Genomic DNA, 16,109 nt, shown 5'->3' with positions numbered 1-16,109 from the left:
AGATCCCACACATACCAAGCATTTCAATCATAAACACAATATGCTCGATATGTGCAAATACAACGAAGCATCACAACATGACTCTATGACACAAGTACTTTATTTAAGGCTCAGTGAGCCATACATAACATACACACAAAGGTACGGGTCTCACGACCCAACATACAAGTCATACAATCATACAAGCCAACAGCGGAAGTAACTTGTCTGAGTACAGACAACTAGTAAAATAAAAGAGGCTTGGGAAGCCTCTGGCTATACTATGTGGTCCTTCACAAGCTCAGGGTCACCACCTGGGTCTTTAGCCTACTCGTTGATGTCAACGTCTACATAGAACCCATCAGAAGGGGTTGCAGCGTCTTCTGTAAAAATGTAGATTATAGCAACATGAGTACAAAGGTACTCAGCAAGACTTACATCAGATCCTACATACATGCATAGTATCAAGAAGGGTTGGTGGAGTTATTGCAGCAAGCCATCTTTGACTCTTGGCTAGGCTATCCTACGATACTTCAACTTGAAATAGTTTTGCGCACACGAGTCCACTATTCACCACTTCAATACACTACCGAGGATTCACCTCCGTCCTCCTACGGAGGAGCCATCCTCGGCACTCACACTTATCTTGAGGCTTTTAGTAGTTTCCATTTACTTGTCTATGAACTGTATAGGCAACCAAGTAGTCCTTTACCGCGGACGCGGCTATTCGAATAGATCATGTTAACCCTGCAGGGGGTACTTCTTCATACACGCTCTCACCACTTACCGTCGTTTACACGACATGTACTCGGCAACCTTCAAGCGGAAGCCCAACGTGGGTGTCGGCCACGACCTACCTAATCACCTAAGCCTCCAGTCCAGGTTTATCGCCTATTCAGGTTCCATCCGCAGGGAGTCCGGCCGAGGTTTCCCATACGGCCTCGAACGATGTGAACAGGGTTCCCGAGATACCTAACGGGTATTCGGTACACCCGGCCACGTACCTACCGCATCACAGCCCACCCCTACGGTCAGCGCTGTCCACGGCCTCCAGTAGGCTACAAACACCAGAAACTACTTGCAACTCCTGGACGGAGAACTAGGGTGAATAAGAAGCCGAGAGGGTCCATTGGTTTCGGGCCCAATGCATGGTAGTAGCTGATTCTTAAATCACACATACAGATCTCAGTGCTTAAGGTCGGCTTCAATGAAACAACCCACCATGTACTCCTACATGGCCTCTCATCGATACCTTTACCAAATCGTGTTCACCACATCACTCTCATTACCGACATAATCATTTCACTCTAGCCCATCACCCAGATGAACCAGACCTGACACGACTCTAAGCATAGCAGGCATAGCAAGGTAGGAACAACACATACATAGGGCTCAATCAACTCCTACACATGCTAGTGGGTTTCATCTAGTTACTGTGGCAATGACAGGTCATGCAGAGGAAATGGGTTCAACTACCGTAGCACACAGCAGTTTGAATCGCGTTGTCTTAATGCAGTAAAAGAGAGCAGGAGCGAGAACATGGGATTGTATCGATATGATCAAATGGTTGGTTGCTTGCCTGATGGTTCGATGCACGGATACGATTCTTCGTTAGGGTAATCACGGTACTCCTCGGAGGCAGAACCTGTCGCAAGGGACATCGATACACAACCATCACCAAACAATGTGCAACAATATGATGCATGCATGGAACATGGCAATATGAGTGTGTTGGGCTAATGCAACTAAAACCAGAAGGGTTTGAACAAATTTGAATCAAGGATTCAAATTTCAAATTCAAATATGGCCTTTTAAAGTGCTTTTCCTTGTTCTGCTTGAAACATCAATTTAACTTGTTTGATCATGCATGAAAATAGTACAGATGGATAGATTGGATTTTTCTGATCATTTTTCATATATAATTTGTCCAATTTGGAGTTACAGAATAAAAGTTATGAATTTTTGAAGTTTAAATAATATTCTGGAATTTCCTGATTTAATTTAAATCCAGAAATATAATTATTGCGCCAGCATGACGTCAGCATGACGTCAGTGGTCAACTGCGGCTGGCTGAGGTCAAACCTGACGTGTGGGGCCCACACGTCAGTGACAGGGGGGTTAAACAGAGTTAAATTAATCCTAATTACTAATTAGTGGCGCTGGGGCCCACTGGTCAGTGTCAGGGGGTTAACTAACAGTGGTTAGCGCTAATGATGTCCACCTGGCCGACGGGGCCCACGCGTCAGTGACCCTGGGGGGGTCAAACCCCAGGTCGGACAAGTCAAACCCCACCGGCGACATGACGCCGGCGAGGTCCGAGACGGCGGCGTGATGCGGGATCGCGCTACAGGGCACGGGCGAGGCTGTGCTTGGGCTCGTTGGAGAGCCCTTGCTCCCGCGCGTCGATTGGTGGTGGTGGCCGGGCCTGAGGTTGCCGGAGTCGACGGCGGCGAGCTCGGCTGCGGCCGCCGGAGTTCGGTCGTGCACGGAAACGGGGTTGGAGCTCGAAGGCGAGCTAAGCGAGGCGCTAGGGATGCTCTACGGAGCCTTACGAACTCGTTGGACTCGCCGGGGTGACCAAATGGTCACCGGAGCTGCGTCGACGGCGAGCTCGGTGACGGCGGAGGTTCGGCCGTGGTGGGGAGGAGGCTGCGGTGAGGGAACGAGGGGGAGAAGAGGGGTAAACGGTGGCGTAGCTCACCGCGGTTGCAGTGGGCGTCGAAGCGGGCTCGGGGACGCGCTGGAGACGGCGAATCAACGGCGACGGTGGTCGGAGTCCGAGGAGGGGAACGACGACGTGACGGCGATGCAGGGCTTTCGGAGACCCGTGGAGCGGTGGGGAGGAAGAGGAGGTCGAGGCGGAGCTCCTGAGCTAGTCGGGGGAGCGAGGGGTGGCCGGAGTCGGCTGCTATGGCGAACGGCGGCGACGGTGGTGTTCGGCCGTGTGAGAGAGAGAGCGAGGGAGAGGAGGGGAGAGCCGAGGGCGAGTGAGAGAGATCAGGGGGGAGGCGTGGCGTCGTCCAGGGGCATCGAGGCGAGGAGGGGAGGGCAGGCAGGCAGGGAGAGAGGTGGCGTGGCGCGGTGGCGCGCGCGCGCGCCGGCCACACTCCCCTCCCTCTGTCGGGACGAAGACGACAGAGGAGGGAGGCGGGCTGGGCCGCCTGCTGGCTGGGCCGGCCAGCTGGCTGGGCTGCACAGGGAGGAGCCCAGGTAAGTTTCTCCCTTTATTTATTTTTCAGTTTTCTAATTTCTGACATTTGTTTTAATTTAAATAATATATTAAATCATTTATTTAACTTATGCCAAATTTTTCAGGGGCTAGATATATTATTCCAGAGCTCCTTTATAATTGGCATAATATTTGGACATATATTTATATATATAGAAATATATTTCCAAAGCAAATATTTATGCATTAATTCCAAATGCCCAAAATAAATGTCCATGAGCCACTAAAAATATTGGTTTGATTTTTATCTCTGTCCAATATTTTCAGAGATCAACATGAGCATTTTCTTGGACCCTTTTGGAGAAATTTTTATTTGGGTCATTTTCAAAATGATTCTGAGGGTTTCACAGATCCCCATTTCAAGTTTCTGATGAAGAGTAAACATGATGCAACACTCTAATGCATGACTAGCTAGGGTGTGACAAATCTTCTCCCCCCAGCTCGGCGCGAAGGAGCTGAGGGAGTACTTCTACCTCTTCTGGTCGACGGAGACGCGAGCGCATCCGCGCACGAGGGTGATTCCGGCGACCGCTTCGGAATTAGCTCCAAACGGGTACCCATTCTTCGTGTTGTTCTTCTATTGCGGGCTCTGCCTGCCCTTCTCGGAGTCTTCTGCGACATCATGAACACGTACGGGCTCCGCCTCCTAGACTTCACCCCCAACGCCGTTCTGACAATGGCAGTTTTCGCACATCTCTGCGGAAACTTTGTCAGAGTCCACCCAAATGTATCCCTTTTCGGCCACTTCTTCATGCCTCGGGTCGAGAGAGGAGAGCCGCTTGCCGGAGGGATAGCCTGGATCTCGAGAGTCGGCAAGAAGGAGGCGTATCTGGAGGGTGAGCTTCGCAGCAAGTGGGAGGAGTGGAGGGCGGAGTGGTGTTGGATCATCGAGGAGAACCCGCAGTCGTTCACTGCCGTGCGCCAAGCCCCAATAGTGCGCGGCAACGATTGGAGCAACGTGGCCCCGGAAGACGAGAGGCTGAAGATCGCTGTTACCAGAATCCTCCGCCTCAGGCATGCCGGGCTTACCGTAGGCGCAGTTGGCGCAGATTTCCTTCGCCGCCGCATCGCCCCCCTGCAGGAGAGGGGGAGGCCCGCCTGGGAGTTCAAGAACTCGGCGGATATCATGAGGCTGCGGCCAGGCCTCAATTTCAACTTCACCGTCCTGGAGCTGGACGCGACGCTGTCGGAGTTGTTCAAGCGCGACCCCCAACACCCATTCACGTTGCCGCGAGGCGTCGTACCGCTGTGCAACAACTCGTCGCTCGACCGGATCCGCACCATGATGTCGTTGTGCGATTCGCACGGAATCGCACCAACTTGGCAAGAGCCTGGGGATGACGTTGTGCGGGCGTTCTTCGACAATTTAGAAGAAGTGCTGGTCCGCGCCGACGAGCAGAAGCGCCTCACCCGCGACACCACCAAAACGGAGCTGCAGCTCATCGCCACCAGGACGGAAGAGGCTGTGGCAGCAGCTGCCGCAGGTGAGTTTGGGTTCACCGTGGAGGAGGCAGAGGCAGTAGAGGCGACAAGCCTTGCCGAGCACGAGGAGTTTGTCAGCGAGGATGAAGAGCTTGTCGGGCCTGAAGACGAACCGAACGAGCCCGGCGAGGAAGACCTTGTCGGGCCCGTTCCTTCGGACAGCCTGCCGCAAGTAGAGCCCTCAGCCACACCAAGAAGGCGTCTCCGTAGGGCCGGGGACGCAGCGGGGCGGCGAACGGGTCAACAACCGCCGCAGCGCATGACGCGCTCCACCGCGGCAATCTCTGTTACCGCGGGAGCACCTCCCGCCGCTGCAGCAACTGGAGCGGGGCCTTCCCGGACCACCGCTACTGCTCGTGTCAAGCGGGCAAGGGAACCCACTCCTCCACCTCGCCGTACCGGAGGTGGGCCGGATTTCGACCTCTCCGCGCTGAGCTCCGACGAGGAAGAGGAAGAGTAAGTTTCTTCATTGCACTCGTAATTCTTCAATCTTGTTGTTTTTGTCTTGTATCTCACTTGCTTCAATCTGAACCTATTCCTTTTCAGGACGCTGGCCTATAGAGCGGCGAAGAGAGCCAAGGCCCCGGTGATTGTCATCGAGGATGATATCACCGTGTCAGCGGGAGGTGTATCTGAGACCACCTTGACGGACCCGGCAACTACTCCTCAGAGCAGCCCCCAGCGTAAGTTTATAGTTTGCTTCTTGCTGACAGGCGCTCGTGGGTGCTTTTTCTTTGCTGATATCTTGTCTGTTGAATTTGTGTAGGAGCAGAGCAGCCTCACCAAGAGGGCCCGGAGACCGCTCTCGAAGCGCCATCTGCTTCGACTACGCCGCCGAGGGAGGGCTCCCCGGCAAGGGAGCGCTCCCCAGCAAGGGAGAACTCTCCGGCAAGGGGCAGTTCCCCGGCAAGGGACGGCACTAGTGATCCTCCGATGGTTGAGACCACGACTGCGGATCCCAGCTCAGGTAATCCACTTGCCTGAGAACTTCCCTTGGGTTCTTCTTCTTCTGATTTTCTCTTTGAGTATTTGCTTGACTTTTCTCTCTCCTTCGTTCTTCAAATCCATCTGCCGCAGAGCCCATGGAGACCGAGGCCGCCGACGAGGGGAACGTCGCCGCCACCGAAGGAGAGGTCGGTGCTGACGAGCCCGCCGGCGAGGAGGCCGCCAAGGCTGCCGCCGCAGAAGCAGGCGAGGGGTCTGGCGATCCTACTGACGGCCCCGAGGCCGCAGGAGCACCAGGCGCTGCACCGACCGCCGATCCCTCCGCTGCTGCTGCCGCGTCGGACTCCGAGGAGCCTCAGCCCGGCGCCTATCTAAAGGCCGGAGACGGGATTTTCATCAAGCTCCCCTCGGCATCAAGCTCCAGGGCGCCGATCAAGGAGGAGATCTTTGATGGTGAAGTGCTCGCCTCCGCCGGGCTGTCGTTGGTCGACACGCCAGGTAGCAGCGACGAGCCTGAAGAGGAGCGGTTGCTGCGAAGACTGACGTCGCTCTACCGCGCCCGGCAAGCCAAACTGGCATCCCGGGAGGCGCTTGTCGCGAAGGCGGGAGTAGACATGGAGAAGCGCGTGGAAGAGCTCCGAAGCGCCAACCAAGAAGCTCTCCGGTCTATGGCATAGGAGCGGGAGCAGCTTGCCGAGGAGCCCACGGCCTTCCTCCTCGAGAAGGCCAAAGCTGAGGAGCAGCAACGGCTGGCTGCCGAGAAGCAGGCCGCGCGGGAAGGTGAGCTGGTGCAGCGGAAGGCCTACCTCGACAGCTACGAGGAGGAGGTTGTCGCGCGCGAGCAAGCACTCGGCGGGGCCCTCAAGGAAGCAAGGGACGCTGTCACAGCTGCTGAGGCCGCCAAGAAGGAGTTGGAGGTGAAGGTGACGCAGTTGGAGGCGGTTCTGAAGGCGAACGGCGAGGAGCTTGCCGCGCTCAAGCGCGAGCATGAGAAGGATGCTGCTGCTCATGGTGAGCTGCAGGGTCTTCTCGCTGAGAGGGGCAAGGAGGTCAGCGCCGCCAAGGACTCCAATGCTGATCTGGAGCTGAAGCTGGCCACGCTGACCCAGTCACTGGACGGCGCCAAGGAGCGGGAGGTGGCCTTGTCGGAGAAGATCAAGGCCGATGAGGTGCTGTTGGCGAGTATTGCCGTCACCCAGAACTCATTTAGGGAGACGGTGGAGCACTGGACCGAGGGTCTAGTGAATATCGCCGCAGTCATCGATGGGGAGCTGGCGCAGCTGGGGATGGAGGACTTTGGGTATCCTTCCGACGAGCATCTCCAGCCCAGCACCAAGCTCAGCTTGTTCTTCAAGGGCGTGGCGACGGCCCTCCAGCAGCTCCGGGAGAAGATCCCAAAGCAGCTGGCCAATGAGTCACGTAGGATCTGCGCATGAGCTCTTCAGAAGGTGCTGGTGAAGGTGGCCTTCCGCAACCCAGGCCTCAACTTCACCAACGTCCTCAAGTCCCTGCCGGCAGATGCTGATCTTGAAGCCCTCAAGGCCCTTGTCGCACCCATTGTGGACAAGGTGAGCGAAATCAAGAGGGTTGAAGGCGACCGCGTAGACTAGGCCGCCCGTTGTATCTTTTTCTTGTTGCTGCAGCATTATGTCATGAGAACAATCCATTAGACCCGACAAGTTACCTTGTAATATAACTCTATTTTGGGTATCGATTGCAATGTTACTTCCTTTACTTGATTCCCTCCTTTGTATGTTTTTACCCTACACTTTTAGGGAACTTGCCGGCGCAGGCACCTGAGCCGCGAGCGCTGAGTGCGGAACGTCAGCAGCCCGCTGGCGGTGCTGCTTCCGGCAAGAAACCTTGTCGTGAACTAGTTGCAGCTCACTTAGGTTGTTGAGCAGACTCGAAACAAAGTAAGGGCGCAACCAGTTACGAGTTGGTTCCTCCGCGCACAGGTTTTCCATACAAAAGATGATCGTTCGAGCAAGATAACTTTAAAAAAAATAAAACTGATTGCTCAAACTTTGGCAACTTAGCTTTTCTGTCGTCTGCTTCCCGGCAAGGCGAAACTTCCTTGAACGAGGCCCTGTCCACACCATTATCTTCTCCTCCCCCCCGGCAAACTTGTGTGTGAGGGAACCTTCCTCTCCTTTGAGAAAAAGAAAGAAGAGAAAATAACGATATGGAGCCTTATGGCTCATTACTGCTTACCGAGGCAGATGCTGCACAAAGTGTCAAATAACATATGCAAAGATAGAAAGCATGAAATTGACAAGATGTGCGGAGCACATGAGCTTTACTTATGCACGGGATCTGCGCCCGGCTTTGTACAAAGGATTACATGCAACATCGGCAAGACTTGTACAAAAGGTGGTTGCCGGAACAGGTTCCCGCAACCGCGCACTACGGGTAAAACTTACGAAGATGCTCAATGTTCCAGGAGTTGCTCACCGGAATGCCATCTTCGGTCTCAAGGCGGACAGCGCCAGGCCTCGTGACTCGTTTCACCCGGTAAGGGCCTTCCCACTTCGGTGTCAACTTGTTGGAATTCTTGGTGGACTGAACGCGCCGAAGAACAAGGTCGCCTTCCTCGAGACTTCTGGCATTAACTTTGCGGCTATGGTAGCGGCGCAAAGCTTTCTGATATCGAGCAGCTCGTACAGCAGCCTGAAGACGGTCTTCCTCAAGGAGCAGCGCGTCATCTTGCCGCAGCTGCTCTTGCTCAAACTCATCATAAGCGAGCACTCGAGGCGAGCCGTATACGAGTTCCGTGGGGAGAACTGCCTCCGCTCCATAGACTAGAGCGAAGGGTGTCTGGCCAGTGGCTCGATTTGGCGTCGTCCTGATCGACCAATGAACCACCGGCAGCTCCTCGATCCAGTTCCTTCCGCACTTGTGCAGCCTGTCGAAAGTTCTGGTCTTGAGTCCACGCAGCACTTCAGCGTTTTCCCTCTCCGCTTGACCGTTGCTTCTCGGATGAGCAACAGAAGCGAAGCAGACCTTGGCGCCAAGATCTTGGACGTACTGCATGAAGGTGCGACTCGTGAATTGTGTGCCGTTGTCGGTGATGATCCTGTTAGGGATCCCAAAATGGCAAACAATCGACCTGAAGAACTTGACTGCTGACTGTGCTGTCACCTTCCTCACTGGTTCCACTTACGGCCACTTTGTGAACTTGTCGATTGCGACGTACAAGTACTCAAAGCCCCCGACAGCTCGGGGGAAGGGGCCGAGGATGTCGAGCCCCCAGACCGAAAATGGCCAGGATAAAGGGATTGTCTGGAGAGCTTGAGCTGGCTGGTGTATCTGCTTGGAATGGAACTGGCACGCTTCACACTTGGTTACTTGTGCAGTTGCATCCTGGAGGGCTGTCGGCCAAAAGAAACCTTGCCGGAAAGCTTTGCCGGCAAGTGCTCTGGCGCCAATGTGGTGACCACATATGCCTCCATGTATCTCTGCCAACAGCTTCTGTCCATCTTCCCGGTGAATACACTTCAATTTCACACCGTTGAGTCTTCTTCTGTACAGCATGTTGTCGACAAATTGGTACATACTTGACTGCCGGGCTACTCTTTCCGCTTCTTCTTGCTCTTCGGGAAGTTCTCCTGTCTGAAGGAAACGGACAATCTGCTGTGCCCATGCTGGAGCTTGCGGCTCGACAACAAGGACTAAAGGCACATCTCCTGCTGCGGGAACATCCGCTTCTACGGCGAGAACCTACGGTTCAGCCGGAGCTTGATGTTCCCCGGCAAGCTTGCCGGAGCAAAACTTGTCGGGAGCGTCTGCTTCAACGATACAAGCCCTAGGACTTGCTGGAGCAGACTGCTCCTCAGCCCTCTTGGCGTTGATCTTGGGGTTCTTCTTGGCGGAGGCTTCGGGGAGCTCTGCCGGAAAGTAGTCGCCAGAGATCAACTTCCTCTTCTTGCTCTGTCCTGTTGTTGGTGTCACAGACGGTTGAGTCAGCTTGAGCACAAAGATCCCTGGTTCCACAGGTAACTTTAGGGCAGCGCACTTTGACAGGCCATCGGCTATGTCATTCTGAGCCCTTGGAACATGTTCCATCTGTAGGCCGTCAAAGTGCTCTTCTAGCTTTCTCACTTCATCCACGTAAGCTTCCATCAACGGACTCTGATAATTCTTGTTTACTTGTCGGACGACAAGCTGCGAGTCACCCCTGACAATAAGCTTCTTGATCCCAAGGTCAGACGCGATCCTGAGGCCGGCAAGCAAACCTTCATACTCCACAGTATTCTTTGTCGCTTGCTCCTTGGGAAAGTGCATCTGGACTACGTACTTGAGGTGCTCTCCGGTGGGTGCGACAAGTAGTACGCCCGCACCGGCGCCTTGCAACGAGAAGGCACCGTCAAAGTACATCAGCCACTCTTTGCTTGCTTCCTTGACGCGGATGCTTGTTTCTGGAATTTCTTCGTCTGGTGTTGGCGTCCATTCTGCTATGAATTCTGCCAATGCTCTGCTTTTGACAGTTGCAGTACTCTCAAACTTGAGACCGAAGCTTGACAGTTCCAGTGCCCACTCGACTATCCTGCCCGTTGCTTCTGGATTTTGCAGTATCCTCTTCAATGGGAAACGAGTGACAACTGTTATCTCATGTGCTTGGAAGTAATGGCGCAGCTTTCTCGAGGCCATGAGGAGGCCGAATAGCAATTTCTGCACACCAGAGTACCTTGATCTAGCCCCCTACAGAAGGGAACTGACAAAGTAAACTGGGCGCTGCACCATTCTTCTCTGCACCTTCTCAGGCGTCTGCGTAGATCCGTCCTTGTCGGGACCAGAGCTTGCCGGTGAAGCCCCCTGCTCGTCGCTGGATGCACCTGCCTTGGTCGCTGGCTCATCATCCGCCTCCCTCTCCGCTACTAACGCAGCACTAACCACTTGATTGGTTGCCACTATATACAGCAGCAACTTCTCTTGTGGCTTAGGTGCGACAAGTATTGGAGTGGAGGACAGGTATCTCTTTAAGTCCTGCAGCGCAGCCTCCGCTTCCGGAGTCCATTTCATTGGACCTGCCTTTTTCAAAATTTTGAAAAATGGCAGGGCGCCCTCAGCAGACCTAGAGGTAAACCTGCTGAGAGCAGCCACACAACCGGCAAGCCTTCGTACATCCTTGACGCTCTTCGGGGCTTCAATCTGCTCAATGGCCTTGATCTTGTCGGGATTGGCTTCAATCCCCCGCTGAGACACGAAGAATCCGAGAAGCTTGCCGGAAGGGACTCCAAACACGCACTTCTCGGGGTTGAGCTTGAGGTTGATCTTGCGCAGATTTGCAAAGGTCTCATCTAAATCTTGGATCAGAGTAGCCTTATCCTTGCTCTTGACCACTATGTCATCCATGTAGGCTTCTACATTTCTGTGTATCTGTGGCTCAAAAGCATAATGGACTACCCTTGCAAATGTTCAACCAGCATTCTTTAAACCAAAGGGCATATGTACGAAACAGTACGTGCCACATGGGGTGATGAATGCGGTCTTCTCCTCATCCTCTTCTGCCATGAAGATCTGATGGTATCCTGAGTATGCATCAAGAAATGAAAGCAAGTCACATCCGGCTGTGGAGTCAACAATCTGGTTGATGCGCGGCAAGGGAAATGGGTCTTTGGGACAAGCTTTATTGACATCGGTGAAGTCTATACAAAGCCTCCATTTCCCATTTTCCTTGCGCACGACTACAGGATTGGCCAGCCACGTAGGATGGAGCACTCCTCTGACAAGGCCTGCTGCTTCCAATTTCTTGATTTCTTCTGCTATGAACTCTTGGCGCTCCACTGCTTGCTTCCTGATTTTCTGCTTGACGGGCCGCGCATGAGGACAGACGGCAAGGTGTTGCTCAATTCCTTTCCTGGGAACACCGGGGATGTCAGACGGTTGCCAAGCAAACACGTCGACGTTCGCCCGCAAGAAAGCAACGAGCGCGCTTTCCTATTTAGGGTCGAGTGTGGCACTGATGGTGAAGGTACCACCAGTGCCGTCCTCCTTGGCGGACACCTTCTTGATCTCTGGTGGAACTGCCATCATCTTCTTACACTTGCCGGTGGAGCCCGATGGTGCGTCCTCGACGGTAGCGCAGCACTCCGAAGAGGTGCGCTTGCCGGAGTGGACATCAGAGCTCTTGCCGGACTTGGTCTTCTTCGCCCCGGGAGCTTCAGCGGCAAGTGATCTGTGATCTGCTGCGGCTGCTGCTTCCTGGTAAATCTTGTCGGCGCAGATAAGAGCATCCTTCTTGTCGCCAGGGACAGAGATGACACTTATCGGGCCTGGCATCTTCAGTACATTGTAAGCATAGTGAGAGGCTGCCATGTACTTGGCGAGTGCTGGACGGCCAAGGATTCCATTATAGGGCAACGGGAAGTCAGCAACGTCAAAAGTGACCCTCTCAGTTCTGAAATTCAACTCGTTGCCAAATGTCACCGGCAGCGTGATCTTTCCCTTCAGCTTGCTCCTTCCCGGATTGATTCCTTGGAATGTGCCGGTCTCTTCCAGCTCGCTGTCAGGGATTTGGAGTTTCTGGAGCACCGCAGAAGAGATGAAGTTCAAGCCGGCCCTGCCGTCAACTAGCATCTTTGTGACTTTGAGGTTGCGGATAGTTGGTGAAACCAACATCGGCAAGCACCCGACCGCAGTTATGCGATCAGGGTGGTCCTCAATATCAAAGATGATAGGCGTGCTGGACCACTTCAGAGGCTTGCGTGACTCGATGGGTGGTTCTGCTGCATTGACTTCCCGCACCCACTGTTTGAGCTGGCGGTGTGAAGTATGCAGAGAAGCACCACCGTCAACGCACAGGACCTTGGTGGCTTTCTGAAACTCTTGCTTGTCGGCCTCATCATCTTCTATGTCTTCATCGTCGTCTTCATCTTCATCTTTGTCGAGGCCGCGGGGAGGTCTGTCTCCTTGCCGCTGCTTGGCCTTGCCGTGGCGTCCTCCCCGGCCGGGACGTTTCTTGCCTGCTCCTCCAGCACCTTCCTGGGCTTTCTCCTTGTCGCGTCGCTCGTACTCGTCTTTCTGCAGCTCAACAAGCTGCTCAACCTTCTTGCAACTCTAGAGGTCATGGCCCTTGGTGCGGTGGATCTTGCAGTACTGCTTGTCGTTGCCGCCCTGCTTGTCGGCGACCGCCACAGCCTGGTTGCCGGAGCTGCCAACCTTGGCTTCCTTGGCGCCACCTCCGCTGCCGGACTGCTCAACGACTAGCACGTCTTTGCCTTTCTTCTTCCTATTGTTACGCCGCCGGTTTTTCTTTGCCAGGGCGGTCCCATCACTGTCAGATCCTGCTGCTTCCGCATTCTCTCCGGGGAACCTCCTCCCCTCCTTGGCACGTGCACACTTGTCGGCCAGGGCATATAGCTCACTGACATCTCTGATCTTGCACATCGCCATCTCCTCCCGCATCCTGCGGTTCCGCACGTTCTGATGGAAGCGCTGATCACCACGGCTGGGTGGACATCTGGGATGTTGTGCTGCACGCGGCTGAATCTCTGAATATACTTGCGCAGGGGCTCTCCTTCCTTCTGGGCAAGCAGATGAAGGTCACTCTCTTGGCCATGAGGCTTGTGGCCGCCTGTAAAGGCGCCAACAAACTAATGGCAGAGATCTGCCCAAGAAGATATGGAGCTGTCTGGCAAGTGCATGAGCCAGGATCTGACATTGGCCTTGAGTACCAGAGGGAAGTAGTTGGCCAGGATCTTGTCGTCCCGCCCCCAGCAGCTTGCACCGCGATGGTGTAGATGCTGAGGAACTCCGATGGATGTGTCTGGCCATCGTACTTCTCTGGTACGTCTGGCTTGATGTTTTTCGTGCTGGGCCACTGGACTTGCCGCAGCTCACGGGTGAACGCAGGGCAACCTACCGCGTACGGCAAGTCGCCTGGTTCCCCTGGCGCATGCATGTCGACAATGGGCCCAGCGCGCTGGTCGGATTGACGTCGTGCTTCTCTTCGGCGCTCGATGCGAGCTCGAGCGTCTTCTTGCTGGCGTTCATGAAGAACTTGGCGCTGATCGCGGCGAGCTCGCGGATCCGATGACGCAGTGGAGTCGCTGTCGACGTGGATCCGACGAGTCGGCGACCTTGGCCTTCGGGATGGAGAGTGCACGGTGGTGGCACCCCCTCTGGTTTCGTCGCCATCGGCTCGCGCCTGGCAACCTTGCCGCAGCAGCGACGCGCTCGGTTGTCACGGAGTGTTGCCGTTGGCAAAGCCGATGAGACTATGGATGGTGGCCCTCCATTCGTCGATCTTGTCTGACGTCGGAGGGTAATCCAGGAGCAGTTGAGCTCGCGCCAGAGCTTCCGCTCGAGTGGTGGGTGGCAGTGGCGAACGGTGCGAGGAGCGGGATATGCTCGGACTGCTAACTATGTTAGAAGGAGCAGCATCCCGTCCCGGTGACCGTGCCACGCTCGTGCTAGCATGTTGGCGTGCATGCTGATCTTGAGCCTCCCGAGATCCACCAGCTTGATCCTGGTCCAACGAGCGTATGGTACGGCGAATACCATGACGTTGTTGGTCCTGCGCCTCCTGAGACGGGCGCGGTGCATGGACGGACATCGAGGTCTGCGGAGCCTTGTCCTTGGACTTGGCAGCACCGTGGGCTCCCTCGCCAATGTCCGTTCTTCCTCCGGCGTCCACCCCACCACCCGTTTGCTCCGGCGGCGGTGGGATCGACGCGGATGGAACTGCTGCCTCCGAAGCCTTCTTCTTCGGTGGCATGTTGATGAAGAAAATGAAGATCTAGCTCGTGTGAACGCCGGATCAGGTTCACACAACCTCGACGCCCCTACCTGGCGCGCCAAAGATGTCGTGGGGAAACTGGCGGTCCATGAACACCTATGGGACCGGAGCCCCTTTCGGTTCGGCGGGGGGGCAGAGATCGCACGAAGAGCAGATCGAGGCGAAGCACACGAGCAGTTTACACAGCTTCAGAGCTCTCCGGAGAGATAATACTCCTACTGCTGCTTGTTTGTGTGTATTGAGTGCTTCGAATGTTCCGAACCTACGAACCCCCTCTACGTTGCGCAAGGGCCTCCTTTTATATGCTAAAGGGGTCACCGACAGGTGGCAACGTAGGCAAGGGTAAAAATGGAAAAGAGAGTTGTAGTTGGTGCAACTACCTGTACAGTGCATCCTACCTACCTCTGACGGCAGGGGACAAAGGCATTAAATGCCCGTCTATGTCACCCAAACAGTGCAAAAAGGGACCGTCAGAGGCGCCACCGCTTGCCACGATGGTAATCTTGCATGCCACACAGCCTTCCGCCACGCGTGCTTGGAAAGGCCCCAGGGTGACACGTTGGCGGATGCGCTGGAGCGTGGGTACAGGGCGGTTGGCTGGCCGCGGCAAGCACCTTGCGGTGGTCGTTGTCTTGTCGCGTCCGGAAGCTTGTCGCTCACCGGGCCTTGCCGGAACGTGTGGCGCGTCGCGGCAAGTTCCTTGAAATGCCTTGTCTGGCCTTCCCGGCAAGCTCCTCTTGCCGGGGCCTTGTCTCCTTGGCCTAAACATTTTGCTCTTGAATGGCCGGTTGGCCTTCCCGGCAAGCTCCTCTTGCCGGGTGCCTTTGTGCTCTTGAATGGCTCTAAGGGAACCATGGAGGATCTTTGGCGATCACCCGGCAAGCCTTGCCGCGGGGCGCTGCAACTGCCCGTGCACAAGTTCGGGATACTAGGGTACCCCTACTGTAGTACACCGACACCATAGATTTGGGAGGAGGGTTAGGATTAGTGGAACTGCCGTAATGTGAATGGACGGGACGACTAGGAGCAAACCGCCGTAGTATTAAAGGACGTGTGGGGACGAGTAGGAGCGAAGTGTCAGCGTGCGAACGGCAGGGTAGTGGCTTTCCATTCTCCCATGACACGGGCTTCCGAGAGACGTTGGATCTGAGATCAAACGGTTGCATGGTGTGATTCTAGACATATGGGTGAATATCCTATCCTGGAGGGTTATTCTGCAAATTTTCAGCAACTTAGCATGCGATCGTTTGATCTCAGATCCAAGGGCTGCCAGCAGCCCATATCATGGTCGCGCCTACCACGACCGTCGCGTCGCTCGTGTGGTCGCGCCCTTGGAGATTTAACACAGAGCGTTAGGCTATCTGATGTTGGCATGTCATACATAGTCATCACTTAGTCACTCATACTACAACAAACAACAAGGTTAGCTATAAGGTTGGCTATAAGTGTATTTTTTACTCCTCTCTATCTCTTTCTTCGTACTCCCTTCGTCCCATAATATAAGAACGTTTTTGACACTAGTGTAGTGCCAAAAACATTCTTATATTATGGGACACAGGGAGTACTAGTATTTGTTGCATTTGCCAAGGAGTGACCTCTTCCAATGAAATGGTGTGCTTATTAGTTTTTTGTTGCTAAGTTTGCTTCATTTAATTAGCTATAGACTCAAAATTGTCTTTTCACCTAGGTACACGCGCTTAGCACCATTTCTTCCTTGGGTCACCAAACTAGTCT

The sequence above is a fragment of the Triticum dicoccoides genome, chromosome 7B (assembly GCF_002162155.2).
Source record: "Triticum dicoccoides isolate Atlit2015 ecotype Zavitan chromosome 7B, WEW_v2.0, whole genome shotgun sequence".
Lineage (NCBI taxonomy): Eukaryota > Viridiplantae > Streptophyta > Magnoliopsida > Poales > Poaceae > Triticum > Triticum dicoccoides.
This window is presented reverse-complemented; position numbering follows the sequence as displayed.